General features: G+C 31.1%; 1 protein-coding gene across 1 annotated transcript in view; it reads right to left on the reverse strand.

The window, feature by feature from the left end:
• The window catches only part of LOC142225197 (uncharacterized), a 1012757-nt gene that overhangs the window by 40250 nt on the left and 958494 nt on the right, over positions 1-14013 (reverse strand). The window contains exon 6 of the mRNA XM_075294976.1: positions 4554-4835. The gene's annotated coding sequence lies outside the window, so the exon portion shown is untranslated. The remainder of the gene's footprint in view (positions 1-4553; positions 4836-14013) is intronic.

The following is a 14013-nucleotide window of genomic DNA, read 5'->3' on the forward strand; positions in this document are numbered from 1 at the left end:
CTCCAAATCGCGATGATAAACCAAATACGACGGCCAAAGCGCGACCCCGGAGGCTGTACACGACGATGCTGACGAAGTTTGACTGCGTGGTAATGGACGACGAAACCTACGTCAAAGCCGACTACAAGCAGCTTCCGGGACAGGAGTTTCATACGGCAAAAGCAAGGGGAAAGGTAACAGATATTTTCAAGCACATAAAACTGTCAAAGTTCGCAAAGAAATATCTGGTTTGGCAAGCCATCTGTACCTGTGGCTTGAAAAGCAGCATTTTCATAGCTTCCGGGACTGTCAACCAAGAAATTTACGTGAAAGAGTGTTTGAATAAACGTCTGCTGCCTTTCCTGAAGAAACACGGTTGTTCCGTATTGTTTTGGCCGGATTTGGCATCTTGCCATTGCGGTAAAAAGGCCATGGAGTGGTACGCCGCCAACAACGTGCAGGTGGTTCCTAAGGACAAGAACCCTTCCAACACGCCAAAGCTCCGCCCAATTGAGAAATACTGGGCTATTGTCAAGCGGAACCTAAAGAAGACCAAAAAAACTGCTAAGGACGAGCAGCAGTTCAAGACAAACTGACTTTCTGCGGCGAAGAAGGTGGACAAGGTGGCACTTCGGATTTGGCACTTCGGATTTGGAAAAGCGAAAGCCTAACTGAATATTTTTCCTGAATTTTATACTAATTGAACTTGAAAAAGAAATTTAATTTGATTTTTTAAATAAACGATTTCACCGATTTACACGCGTTTTTCCTTGACCAAATTTTGACCGTATCACCCTTCATGTAGATGTATTAAAATAGATCTCTCAATTTTTACTCGAGTCCGTGAATTTTCCTAGAAAATTCATCAATAGGTGTATTTTAATAAAAAAAAAAATACATTTTCATAGAAACTTCATCGCTATGGGAATTTTCATAACCAACTCATGGTTAAGTGAATTTTCATAGCAAAATTCTTCGTTTGATGAAGGAGCAAATTCAACAATATGTGAGTTTTCACAGAAAATTCGTTATATGAGTTTTCATAGAAAAATCATCGTTCAGTGAATTTTAATAGAAAATGCTAGCGGAATTTTCATAAAAAGGTAATGGTTAAATGAATTTTCGTACAAAATTCATTGTTAGTTGAGTTTTTATAACAAAATTTATCGCTAGGAAAATTTTGATAGAAAATTCATGGTTAGGTGAATTTTTATAGAAAATTGATCGTTAAGTGTATTTTCATAGAAAATGTATAAATAAGTGTATTTTTATAGAAAATTCTTCGTCAGGTGAATTTTCATAGAAATTTCATCGTCAGGTTAATTTTCCTGGAAAGAACATGATTAGGCGAATTTTCATCGAAAATTCATTGCAATGAGAATTTTCATAGAAAATTCATGGTAAGGTGAATTTGCATATAAAATTCATCGTTAAGTGCATTTTGATAAAAACATTCATCATTAGGTGAATCTTTCTCGAAAATTTATCGTTACGTGATATTTTATAGAAAATTCATCATTAGGTGAAGTTTAACAGCAAAATTCATGGCCAGGTGAATTTTCATAGAAAATTCTTCATTAGGCGAATTTTCATAGCAAATTAATCGTCAGGTTAATTTTCATATAAAATTCATTGTTATTTGAATTTTCATAGCAAAATTCATTGTTATGTGAATTTTCATAGCAAAATTCATCTTTAAGTGAATTTTCCTAAAAAACTGATCGACGGTAACTTTTCATCATTGGGTGAATTCTTATAAAAAATTAGCGTTAAGCGAATTTTCGTTGTATATTCATTGGTTGGTAAATTTTTATAGAAACTTCATCGTTAGAAGAATTTTTTCATGGTTAAGTGAATTTACGTAGAAAAATGTATCGTCAGGTGAATTTTCGTAGAAAAATTTATCGTTAAGTGAATTTTTATAGAAAATTCATCTTTAAGCGAATCATCGACGGTGAGTTTTCATATAAAATTCATCGACAGTGAATTTTAATAAGCTAATTTTCGTAGTAAACCCATCGGTCGGTAAATTTTTATAGAAACTTCATCGTTAAAAGAATTTTTTCATGGTTAATTGAATTTTCGTAGAAAATTCATTATAAGGTGAATTTTACTAGAAAATTCATCGGTTGGTGAAATTTTTATAGCATAGTAAACCGTTAGGCGAATTCTCAAACAAAATTCGTCAGTATGTGAATTTTCATAGAAAATCCATTGTCTGATGAATTTTTATGGAAAATTTATTGTTATGTAATTTTTTTTTTAGAAAATTCCTCGTTAATTGAATTTTTATATAAAATTCATCGTTAATTGAATTTTTATTGAAACTTCATCGTTGGGCGAATTTCCATAGCAGAATTCATTTTTCATATAAAATTTATTGCAAAGTAAATATTCATAATAAATTTATTGTTAAATGAATTTTCATAGAAAATAAATTATTCAGTGAATTTTCATAGCATTAAACGATTAAGTTAAAGTGGCAGCCCGATTAAGTTTCAGGCTCACTTAGACTATTCAGTCCATTGTGATTGTGATCATTGAACGATATGAACTGTCATAGAAAATTCATCGTTGGTTCACGAAATCAAATCTGTGAATTAATTTTAAATATGACATACAGTTGATGCTAGTTCGACGTCAATGAATTTTTGTTTGGTTGTTCAATGACAGATATTAAGTGTCGAATATGAAGTGGATCAGTTGAAAAATTAGCCTTCAAGAATTTCAATATGGGGAATATATCATATGGACTAACTTTTGTGTAGTTTCGTTACGGTGAATACCGGCATAATGTGGCGGATTTCAAATGGATCCTAAATAAGCCTACAGGAGGCTCAAAAAATTACATCTGGCAAACGGTCCCTATGGGATGGATATATATCTTACAATCTACCAAAATATCTTGTTATGTATCGACATGAGCCAGTTTTTTTGTGATATCTTGAGAATGAAGCCGACATATCGAACCTAATTTCAGGCAGATGAGAACGCTCAAGAAATAAATTCTAGAGATAGGTCTTTATAGGAGCTATGTCCGATATGGACAAATATTTTTGTGGTTATTTGAGGAAGAATATCGACATCACATAACGAATTTCAGGCGGATAGGGTGAATTTGGAAATCGAAAAATGGACGGCCACATATTGCTAGACGGACTCAGAATTTCTCTACGAGTTCCTTTACGGTGAATTCTGGCATAACGTAGCGGTGGATCGTATGATAAATCAGCCTTCAGAAGACTCAAGAAATCAAATCTGGCACACGGTCCTTATCTACGGACATTAGCCATTTTTATACCCTCCACCATAGGATGGGGGGTATATTAACTTTGTCATTCCGTTTGTAACACATCGAAATATTGATCTAAGACCCCATAAAGTATATATATGGTGGTGAAATTCTGAGTCGATCTGAGCATGTCCGTCCGTCCGTCTGTTGAAATCACTTCTAACTTCTGAACGAAACAAGCTATCGACTTGAAACTTGGCACAAGTAGTTGTTATTGATGTAGATCGGAGGGTATTGCAAATGGGCCATATCGGTCCACTTTTACGTATAGCCCCCATATAAACCAATCCCCCGATTTGGCTTGCGAGGCCTCTAAGAGAAGCAAATTTCATCCGATCCTGCTGAAATTTGGTACATGGTGTTAGTATATGGTCTCTAACAACCATGCAAAAATTGGTCCATATCGGTTGATAATTATATATAGCCCCCATATAAACCGATCCCCCGATTTGGTTTGCAGACCCTCTAAGAGCAACAATTTTCATCCGATCCAGCTGAAATTTGGTACATGGTGTTAGTATATGGTCTCTAACAACCATGCAAAAATTGGTCCATATCGGTCCATAATTAGATATAGCCCCCATATAAACCGATCACCAGATTTGACCTCCGGAGCCTCTTGGAAGACCAAAATTCATCTGATTCAGTTGAAATTTGGTACGTGATGTTAATATATGGCCTCAAACACTCATGCAAAAATTGGTCGATATCGGTCCATAATTATATATAGGCCCCATATAAACCGATCCCCAGATTTGACCTCCGGAGCACCTTGGAAGAGCAAAATTCTTCCCATTCGGTTGAAATTTGGTACGCAATGTTAGTATAGAAAATCCAACAATCATGCAGGAATTGGTTCCTCTCAGTCCATAATAATATATAGCTCCCATATAAACCGATCCCCAGATTTGACCTCCGGTGCCTTTTGGAGAAGCAAAATTCATCCGATCTGGTTGAAATTTGGTACGTGGTGGTATTATATGATATTTAACAACCATGTGAGTTGAAATTTGTGGATGACAGTCTTTCGTAGAAGTTTCTACGCAATCCATGGTGGAGGGTACATAAGATTCGGCCTGGCCGTATATACTTGTTTTTATTTCTTTCGAATGAATGCCAGCATCAGGAGACGAATTTCAGGCAGATAAAAACGATCAAGATGTAAATTCTGAAGATCGGTCTTTATGGGGCCTGTGTTCGATATGGACAATTCTATGGTGATGGGTATAAGCCAGTTTTTCTTTTATTGGTTATAATTTATAGAAATTTAACAAATACTCACCACATTCAAAGTGAATATCCTTTAGCTTTTGTATAATCCTTCGGCTGATGTGTTTGCATTAATTTGATGTTTATAATATTGATGGTGGTTTATTATTTTTTCTCAATAATTACTTTTCAATATTTTTTTTTTACATTTGTTTATAACAATTATGCACTAAAACTTTTGGTATCAATTTATCACCTTCAAGTTAATCAATAAACTCAAACGAGATATAATTTGAAGTATATTTTTTTTAATTCCTTTAAAATTTTTATAATGTTCACAAAAAATCTGGAATAACTGAAATACAAAAGAATATAGAGAAAATTAAAAAACTATAAGAGAAAAAGTAAGGCAGTGAATATTTTTTTGTATAGACATTTTAGGATTTGTTTTTTTTTTCGAGATATGATAATTAAGAATTTTTTAGAAAAAAAATTTACATATTTTTTTTTTGTTTGCAATAAATAATTTTATAGTGTTTTTTTTTTTAATTTTTTGTGTAACTTTATGTTTTATGTGGTTTTTTTTTCGTAAAGCCACACAAATATATTTTTCTTCATCATTGTATTTGATTGGGCTTTGGCGACTTGTAGATTTCCATATGGTATTAGTTTCAATTCTTTAAATATTTGCTTCCAATAATATATCACTTTTAAAACTTCATCATCTTTATATGGAATTGATATATTTTTAATTATGTTTTTTGTTTTTTTTTTTTGTATTTGTTTTTTTTTGCACACATTTCAATTGACTTATCAATTCAATTTATCTTCATATCGAAAATATAAAGTTGACACTTGTCTTATACATGGTGAGTATATCTTGTTATTTTTTGTAGATTTATAGGATTTATGTAGGCTTTATTTGTTGGCATTTTACCATATATAGGAGTATATATTCACACATGGTTTATTTTTCACATAGATTTTTTTTTATGGTTATATTACACTTTATTTCTTGCCATATGGCAATCAATTTATTTTTTATTAAAACAAACTGTAGGTGGTTTCTGAATTCTTATGTATTTTTTATATTAAATTTTTTTTTAGTAATTTTTCTTTGAATTTATTTGATAGAGTGAATTTGTTATTCACACCCAAAGAAAATATCACAATTTCTTAGAGAATTATGGGATGGAGTAAGTTTTCGCATCATGGAAACATTCACAATGAAAGTTCATATAAATATTTCTCTTAATCCCATTCTAATGAATATAGTCCAACTGCAAGGCATAAATGTTAAATAATTCATGGAGCCGTATTAAAACAAAAACACAAACAAATGTTGTTATTTTTATGTTTAATTTTTCTTATTAAATTTTTGATTTTTTTTTTGGCACGTGTAAGCCTTCAATTTTGATTTAAGTAATTCTAGCAAATGTATATCTGTATTTTAAAAATAACATTTAATGAAAATTTCCAAAAAAGCCTATTTGTCTCCCACACATGTTAACAATGGCAATATTTTGGCATTTAATTATGATAAGAGTATTTATGTTACAGACAACATAGAATAAAAACCATTGAATGAGATTAGAAAAATAAAAAGTCCTTTATAGAAATTTTAATTAAAAATTTTCAATAAATAAAATTGTATGGAATCAAAATTTATTAGCAAACTTTTTGTTAGCATTAAAATTTGTTAGAGTAGAATTTTTAAATTAGAAGAACTCAAAAAAAAAATGTAGCTGACATTTTATTGGAGATTTTAGTTTCCTAGAATATTTCGTGAATATTATTCAATCATATTTTTATACCCTCCACCATAGCAGGGGGGTATATTAACTTTGTCATTCCGTTTGTAACACATCGAAATATTGCCCTAAGACCCCATAAAGTATATATATTCTGGGTCGTGGTGAAATTCTGAGTCGATCTGAGCATGTCCGTCCATCCGTCTGTTGAAATCACGCTAACTTCCGAACGAAACAAGCTATCGACTTGAAACTTGGCACAAGTAGTTGTTATTGATGTAGGTCGAATGGTATTGCAAATAGGGTCATATCGGTCCACTTTTACGTATAGCCCCCATATAAACGGACCCCCAAATTTGGCTTGCGGAGCCTATAAGAGTAGCATATTTCAGCCGATTTGGCTGAAATTTGGTACATGGTGTTGGTATATAGTCTCTAACAACCATGCAAAAATTGGTCGATATCGGTCCATAATTATATATAGCCCCCATATAAACCGATCCCCAGAATTGACCTCCGGAGCCTCTTAGAGGAGCAAAATTCATCCGATCCGGCTGAAATTTGGTACATGGTGTTAGTATATAGTCTCTAACAACCATGCAAAAATTGGTCCACATGGGTCTATAATTATATATAGCCCCCATATAAACGGACCCCCAAATTTGGCTTGCGATAGCTCTAAGAGAAGCAAATTTCATCCAATCCGGTTGAAATTTGGTACGTGGTGTTAGTATATGGTCTCTAACAACCATGCAAAATTTGGTCCACATCGGTCCATAATTATATATAGCCTCCATATAAACCAATCACCAGATTTGACCTCCGGAGCCCCTTGGAAGAGCAAAATTCATCCGATTCGGTTGAAATTTGGAACATGGTGTTAATATATGGTCTCTAACAACCATGCAAAAATTGGTCCACATCGGTCGATAATTATATATAGCCCCCATATAAACCGATCACCAGATTTGACCTCCGGAGCCCCTTGGAAGAGCAAAATTCATCCGATTCGGTTGAAATTTGGTACGTGGTGTTAGTATATGGCCTCAAACACCCATGCAAAAATTGGTCGGTCTATAATTATATATAGCCCCCATATAAACCGATCCCCCGATTTGGCTTGCGGAGCCTCTAAGAGAAGCAAATTTCATCCGATCCAGTTGAAATTTGGTACATGGTGTTAACATATGGTCTCTAACAACCATGCAAAAATTGGTCCACATCGGTCCATAATTATATATAGCCCCCATATAAACCGCTCCCCGAAATATTTTTACAATATATAACATTACCAACTCCCAATGGAAGAAGTGATTTTCAAACTATGAAAAAAAAATGGTTTGATATATTGACGATTCACAGTTTTATACTTGACTTACAAAAGTTTATATCTAATATAATACGATTAGACAGGACAAAATTTTGGAATCATTTTATATTTTGTTTTAAATGAATTTCAATGATTTTCAGATATTTTTAAAATAAATAATATTAACAACTCCCAATAGAAAAAGTGACTTTCAAAATATGAAAGAATTTGTTTTGATATATTGACGATTCACATTTTTATACAAAAGTTTAAATCTAATAAAATACGATTAGACAGGGCAAAATTTTGGAAAAATTTTTTATTTTGTTTTTATTGAATTTCAATGATGATTCGAACCCAATTTCATTGTTAGTTGAATGATATAATAAAAACATGTAATGATATGATTATCAAAAATCAAATTTACAGTTCGATTTTCTCGTCGCAATTAAAGTTTTGATTTATTTTATGGAAGTGCGGTATGAACTTTTATTTATTTGCGACAAAGTATCTTCATATTTATGTGGTTAATTCACAATAGATTAAAGTGACTTTAAAACTACGATTAATTAACGAATTTTTTAATTATTCCATATGGTATCGTATAAATGAAGTTTCTTTTATAAATAATGGATTTAGTTTACTTGCCATGAAAAGTCTTTGCAACACTTTGTGAATTCACAATATACATCAATGATTCTTAAACTATGATAAGTGGTCTATTAATTATTTGATATCTCATTCGATAAATGGCAATTGTTTTTGTCGAACTTCTAGGAATTTGCAGAGAAATATATTTAAAATATATACTATTAACAATTCCCAAGAGACGACAGTGACTTTCAAACTATGATCAATTCATGGTGTTACTAACTATTTTATATAGTTCATAGAAATGACCAACTTATATTTTATTTTAAATGTTTTGGCTTGTTATTTATTGCGTATTTTAAGAAAATAAAATATTTTTAAGAGAAAACAATCTTCATTCGCGTATATGATGTTTGATAATTATACAAGTTTACACTGAAAATGTACATTTGACGAGAGATGAATTTTATTATATATTTTGTTCTGCTGAATTCGAAAATTCATGGAAATTTACAATGAAACAATATAAATATGAAACAATATATATCAGTCGAACTTCTTGCATTTGCCTCGATATATTTTTAGAATGTATAATACAAACAATTCGCCATAAACAAAAGTGACTTTCAAACTATAAGAAAATAGACCTTTATATAATGATGATTAACAGTCGAATAAAGTGATTTTCAATCTATGTGTAATTTGTTACATTTTCAATCCTTCTTATATTTGTCTCCGAAATATTTTTGCAATACATAATATTAACAACTCTCAATGGAAGAAGTGTTTTTCAAACTATGAAAAAATTTTCTTTATTCACAATTTTATACTTGACTTGACAGTTAGTTTATAACCAATATGATACGATTAGACAGGACGAAATTTTGGAATCATTAATGATGGTACATGAAAAAAAAATATATTTTGTAAACTGGTGTTATCACATATTTTTCTTGGAAGTCGTTCACAATTTTATACTTGACTTGACAGTTAGTTTATAACCAATATGATACGATTAGACAGGACGAAATTTTGGAATCATTAATGATGGTACATGAAAAAAAAAATATTTTGTAAACTGGTGTTATCACATATTTTTCTTGGAAGTCGTTCGTTTGCTCCAAAAACCTTGCAACAAAGAGGAATAAAATTTTCAAACTTCAATTTAATACAATTTCAAAATTGTTTATAATTACAAATTTTGATGGAACTTGATGCCCTTTAAAAAAATATGATTTTCTTTTAATTTTTTAAAGTTATACCTAATTGTGTCAAAATTGTCGTCGATATTTAATTCATTTTGAATCATTGAATCAATCTCATATTTTGGAGATATTTTCACATGAAAGTAAAATTTTGGCATTAAATTTTAATTGAATTGCAAATTTCGATGAAACCTGTATTCATCCATTATAAAAAAAAAATATTAATTTAAAAAAAATACACTTTCATAGATATTTGTGACAAAATTATATTTTCGAAGAAATTATTGCTGTAATTTGCTATTTGAAAACAATGTTATCAATTAATCTCATATTTTGCAATAATTTTCACATGTAAGTTGGTAAGAAAACCTGAGTTTCTTTCTATTCTTCCGTTCGCAAACCATTTCATCCATTCACTAAAATTCATTCAATTCGTTGAACTCAAATTTTCTGGAAATCAAATTTTAATTTAATTAAATTTCAATATAATTGAAAATTTCGATGAATAGAAAAAAGACAAATCCATATTTACACAAAATTTATGACAAATTTATATTACCTAAGAATTTGTAAACGAAATTTGTTAGTCTCATACTCTTTGGAAATATTTTCAATCATCATATTTTTTTAGATTTTTTTGTTTGTTTTTCACATGAAAGTACTATTCAGCCTATGTAAAGCATTAAATTTCTGTCTATTCCACCATTTTCTATCTACTTCATACATTCAACAAAATTCATTATAGATACTTTCATTATCATCCCACATAGATTTTATGAAAGTGGGTTTTTACTCCGCTCAGACCCCTCTTACTTGTTACTACGTTTGGTTTTATGGACGTTACAAGTATTGCATCAGCATCAGCATCATCATTACCATTATCATCTATCAACATAGTTACGAAGAAGTTTGCTATTGTATGAATTTTTTAATTGTTTTCATTTTTTCTTTGTTCAAATTTCATTAGATACCAAAGCACTTAAATGTGGTATCATATGGAGATGTGTGTATATGAAAATTAATATGGGATATTCCAAAAAAAAAAATTTCGAGTTGAAGATAGTCTTATTTTGAAGTAGATTGGACTAAAACTGCGACCTAGAATTTGATTACTAAAATGTGTTCACGGACAGACGGACATGGCTATATCGACTCAGGAGCCCACCCTGAGCATTTTTGCCAAAGACACCATGTGTCTATCTCGTCTCCTTCTGGGTGTTGCAAACATATGCACTAACTTATAATACCCTGTTATCACAATGTACTGAATAGTCTAAGTGAGCCTGAATCTTAATCGGGCTGCCACTTTAACCTAACCATAATACCCTGTTCCACAGTGTGGCGCAGAGTATAATTTGAAAAGTTGAAGATAGTCTTATTTTGAGAATTTTTGCAATTTTGAATGCAAGTTTTTTCTCTCAAAATATGAAATTAAAATACCATTTTTTTTTTTAACAAACAAGTCTTATTATGAGAATTTTTGCAATTTCTAACGCTGTTATCATATTTATACCCATCACCACTACTGTGGTACAGGGTATAATAAGTTTGTGCATTTGTATGTAACGCCAAGAAGGAGTAATCATAGACCAACCTTTTAGTAGACGGATCGGCTTAGAATTAAATTCTGAGTCGATGTAGCGATGTCCGTCTGTCTGTCTGTCTGTCCGTCTGTCTGTTGATGTATTTTTGTCTGCAAAGTACAGCTCGCAGTTTTAGTCCGATTGTCCTAAAATTTTGATATAGGGTCCTGTTTCGGCTTAAAGACGATCCCTATTGATTTTGGAAAAAATCGGTTCAGATTTAGATATAGCTGCCATATATATTTTTCACCGATCTGGTCATAATTGGCGTGTATATCAACCGATCTTCCTCAAATTCCGTACATCCGAATATTTTATGAGTCTCGAAAAACTTGCAAAATATCAGCCAAATCGGTTCAGATTTAGATATAGCTCCCATATATAGCTTTCGCCCGATTTACACTCATTTGCCCACAGAGGCCATTTTTTTGCTCCGATTCAGTTGAAATTTTGCATAGGGAGTAGAATTGGCATTGTAACTATGCGTGCCAAATTTGGTTGAAATCGGTTCAGATTTGGATATATCTCCCATATATAGCTTTCGCCCGATTTACACTCATATGACCACAGAGGCCAATTTTTAAATCCGATTTAGTTGAAATTTTGCACAGGGAGTAGAATTAGCATTGTAGCTATGTGTGCCAAATTTGGTTGACATCGGTTCAGATTTAGATATAGCTCCCACATATATGTTTTTCTGATTTCTACAAAAATGGTCAAAATACCAACATTTTCCTTGTTAAATCGCCACTGCTTAGTCGAAAAGTTGTATAAATGACTCTAATTTTCCTCAACTTCTAATACATATATATCGAGCGATAAATCATAAATAAACTTTTGCGAAGTTTCCTTAAAATTGCTTCAGATTTTAAGGTTTCCCATATTTTTTTACTAAAATTGTGTTGCACCCTAGTGCATTAGCCAACTTAAATTTTGAGTCTATAGATTTTGTAAAAGTCTATCAAATTCTGTCCAAATCGAGTGATATTTAAATGTATGTATTTGCGACAAACCTTTATATATAGCACCCAACACATTTGACGGATGTGATATGGTATCGAAAATTTAGATCTACAAAGTGGTGCAGGGTATAATATAGTCGGCCCCGCCCGACTTTAGACTTTCCTTACTTGTTTTCTTTCAAAATATGAAATTCAAATACGAAATCTCTTTAACAAACAAGTGAAAAAATTAATTATGGCTAATTAATTTTCTTAAATTTATCGCAAAATATTTAATAATTTTTGTGATAACAAAATTTTCTATAATTGATCTACTTCATTCTTCCTTCATGGTAGGTTCACTATTTCTAAGTCTAATTTTAACTTTATAGAGCATATATCTAAAATTAAATGGCGTTATAAAAAACGTGTTAATTTAGTGAAGCCAAATTTTTGTTGTGGACTGTCCCATACATTTATTTAATGGGTCAACTAGCTCAAGTATCGGTTTGTAACAAAATTTGAATAAGAAGAACAACAAAAACGATTTCATATTAATTTCGCTTTCAAAAAGTTTTGTGATATTAAATTGTCAGTTATCTTTGATTGCAGAAGGTAAAATTAATTTACATAAAAATTTGAAATAAATTCGATTCCATAGAAATCAAAATTTCCTTTGTTAAAAAAAAAGATAATAAAAAGGTCAATTGAATGTCAGTAGGTTAGTAAAAGATTTCACAAATTTTACTAATATCAAAGAAACAATTCTTTATCAATTTAACATATATCGAAAAGTGGAGAAATTATTAATTTTTGAGAATTTTTGTTTTGGAAATATTGGTAAAGCAATTTGATTTCGTTTATATAGAAATATTACTAAATATTTTTCATTATATTTTATATTAAAAAAATATTATATATTAACAATATGGAATCAAATACTCAAATTTAATGTTTTCTATAGAATTTGGATGAATCGAATATCCATGATCCTATATAACTGATGCGTATTTCAGGATACAACGAAAAATTGCTAAAAAATAAAAACAATTTTAATATTACACAAAAAACTATCAGCAAAAAAATGTGAAATTGAAATTTTGTCATTTAAATTTAATTAAAAATTTAATTCATGATGGCAAATGTTCGATGGGAGAATTGCAAGCAAATATGGCCCCATTTAAACTTAAACCGCACACTAGATATGCTAGTGTTCTCGAGACGCCAGATATCACTCCTGATATCTGCTCTAACGGGTCGCTGCCTGATAGGCGATTTTGCAAAAAATATTGGCGCGAAGTATAATGACTATTGTATGAGCTGTCATGATGCGGAGGAAAAGGAATCAATAAAACACCTCTTGTGTGAGTGTCGTGCATTTTGTGTAAGGCGTAAGCAAATTTTAGGGGCATATAGCTTCAGATTACTGGCGGACCAGGAAAACGTTAACTTAAGCAGTCTGTTGATGTTTTTGGAACAATCTGGTTGGTTTAACAGAAGAAAATAATAGAGAAGGTTCAGTGGTTATGTTAAAACTAGAAGTGCCCATATGTATGTAGGTACTTTTAGTTAATGTGGTATCACAATAGACTGAATAGTCTAAGGGAGCCTAAATCTTAATCGGGCTGCCACTTTAACCTAACCTAACACGATACAAGGGTTGCATTTTATATTACAAAACAAATATAAATAATGGATTTTTTTTTAAAGAATCCCCCTCTACACAAAAAAAACTGATCTAATCACGAAATTAATTGATCCAATTATTTTTTTTAATTGGAATGTCTTCAATCACAGAAATGATAGTATCAATTAAAATTATTAATTTTTTGTGATTGATTTATTAATTTTTTGTGATTGATTTCAATTAAAAAAATTGTTGAATCAAATTTAATTCTTATTTTTTGGAAAAAATATTCGTGAAATTTTTTCAGCGTATACACTTTTGCATGAGTTCGAATCAATTTTCGAAGCACCTTTAGCACTCTGATTGAGGTATCTCCAAAACAGATATTCTGAACGCATTAATTTCTTCTCCAGGTGTCGAAAAACGTTGGAGTTCTCCTTTAATTTTTTGCGTACGGGAATAAAATGAAGTTATTCGTTGTCAAATCTTACGGCGGATATCGAATCGATTGATTTGAATGCTCAAA

This window comes from Haematobia irritans, chromosome 2 (genome assembly GCF_050003625.1).
Source record: "Haematobia irritans isolate KBUSLIRL chromosome 2, ASM5000362v1, whole genome shotgun sequence".
Taxonomy (NCBI): Eukaryota; Metazoa; Arthropoda; class Insecta; order Diptera; family Muscidae; genus Haematobia; species Haematobia irritans.